This window comes from Pleurodeles waltl, chromosome 7 (assembly GCF_031143425.1).
Source record: "Pleurodeles waltl isolate 20211129_DDA chromosome 7, aPleWal1.hap1.20221129, whole genome shotgun sequence".
Taxonomy (NCBI): domain Eukaryota; kingdom Metazoa; phylum Chordata; class Amphibia; order Caudata; family Salamandridae; genus Pleurodeles; species Pleurodeles waltl.
The window spans coordinates 895997716-895999878 of NC_090446.1; the positions used below are offsets into that span (position 1 = coordinate 895997716).

General features: G+C 38.8%; 1 long non-coding RNA gene across 1 annotated transcript; it reads right to left on the reverse strand.

Moving 5' to 3' along the window:
* Positions 1-1037: 1037 nt before the first annotated feature.
* On the reverse strand, positions 1038-1895 carry LOC138247335 (uncharacterized). Its single transcript, XR_011194450.1, has 2 exons — positions 1834-1895; positions 1038-1404 (listed from the first exon to the last, which is right to left on the reverse strand). It is a non-coding gene; the product is annotated as an uncharacterized lncRNA (long non-coding RNA).
* Positions 1896-2163: the final 268 nt, after the last annotated feature.

The window sequence follows — 2163 nt, forward strand, 5'->3', positions numbered from 1 at the left end:
ACCACACAGCACCTCCTAGCTCCTTGACTGCTATAAACCAAGATGCCACTCACTCCAGTGCTGCTCTCCCTCTGTTTACCCCCTTTTCACCTCCAAACAGGCATGTTTGTAGGACTAAAGCATCAAGTAGGCCAACATTGTATCCAACACTATGGTGAACGTAATTAGTGTTCACTTACCCAGTTCTATCCTCACTCAACCCAGGACCTAATTGGTCCATCACATCCTGAAGACACCTAGGGCTGCTGCCACTTCTGCTGATAGTTTGATCTCCATTCTATCATGATAGCCAGAACTCATATGTAAATCCCAACCCTCTTGCACACTACAATTGCAAAAACCATATCCTGCTCGCCTAAATACTCCACCACCTACATTCCTCTAACTGTCTTTATGAGCTAACTGAGAAACTTGAACCGCATAGTTGTGCAGTCAAAGGCAAACAGAAAGTCTTAACCTGTGTCCCCAAACCAAGAACCTCGAAATAGCAGCAGCTCCAGAACCTCTTGCCAATCATTGAAAAATAGCCTTGGACAGCAACACCCTGCCCACCATAACCCATAGGGAGACGGGAGCTCCCTTTGCTATGCATAAGCTCTGATATATCTGTGTGTTTCCATACGTGTTTGCTGCATAAGCATGCCCAGAAACTGCACTGGCCCGTCTACCTCCCCAACACAGTGGAACTGTCCATGTACAGTTAGCCATTGTTAGAAATGGGGTCTTTGGTTGGCAGTCAGGTTACCCCCTGCCCAAGCAAGGACCCTCACTCTAGTCAGGCTAAAGGAGAATCACCAATATTTATAAGGGGATTCCCTGAATATAATGCACGTAGCTCAGACAGGGAAATAACCAAAGTAGGTAAAAACTACTACAAAAGCTACTAAGATAGCCATGAAGATACCATCATCTTCACGTACCAATACTATGGTCTGAGATGATACTAACTATATGTGACTGACCAGTAGAGTATTTTTAATAGGCTACTCAGTTTAGGTACTCAAATAACAGAATCCTATTACATAATTGATACAAGCTTATTTTACAAATATAGATATTTTATTATTCCATAATGATACAATCATAAAAAGTATATACATTAAATCAAAAAAATAGAAGAAAATACATACAAAGCACCTAAGTCAAACATACCACATAGACATTAAATAATTCAAATAAAAAAACGTGTCTTATTTACAAGTGAACCAACATATTAAGGAACCAATGATACCATAGGGACCGAAGGCCTACGCGCGTTTCGGTGTTATGTAATATAGAAGACAACCTTCCTCAGGGCCGTTCCCAGTGGTAATAATGTGTAATACTCGAATCTTGGCAGCCAAGTCTTCTGGTCAGATCAATTGTAAATTCATGATATTCTTTTTGATAATGTAGTCCAAAAATCTAATGGGAGAATTGATTTATATGAACATTGTGTATAAAATTCTCGTGCTAGTAGTCTAGTGGTCACCTCTGTGAGCATGACATATATATCTCTACCGGCAGTGGCATATTGTCTTATCGAAAAGGCATGCCCAAAGAAAGTAGAATGAATTGTATATAGTGTAGTTAATGGAAAGATGCATAGGTCATAAGGTATAGAGTATAAACAAATATAGACTGAAATTGCTTAATTGGAGAACATGAGAGTAGTTCATGCGATGTCAATTACTGCCGGGCATGCCTAATGCCATTAAAAGTTGCAATAGTTAGTATATCCACAGTGATAAGTGTCTAATATTAATCTGTATACCTTAGTTCCCTTAGAATAAGAACATGCAGCTCGGTACATGCAGGATGGTGGAAAAATGATAGATTTTAATACAGACAGACCTTGTTTGGAGAGTCTTGTCTAGCGTTTTTATAGGCTATTGATTCTTCTGACCATAACTGCTTTGCTGCAGAACATAAAAGTACCTATTATGATACAGGAAAATAGACTGGATAAGAACCTAGAAACACTAAGTGGATAAATAGATAAATAAAGAGATAGTAATAATAGATGGAAAATTTAATCAATATATATTATTACTATTAATCATATAGTCTACAAATCACCTCGATATAGGCTGATGTCAGTTTCTAAATTCGGGTGCAAATGAGCCCCTGTGTATAGATATAAATCCTCAGAATCTTGCCGATGGACTGAGTGGTTTCGGGAAG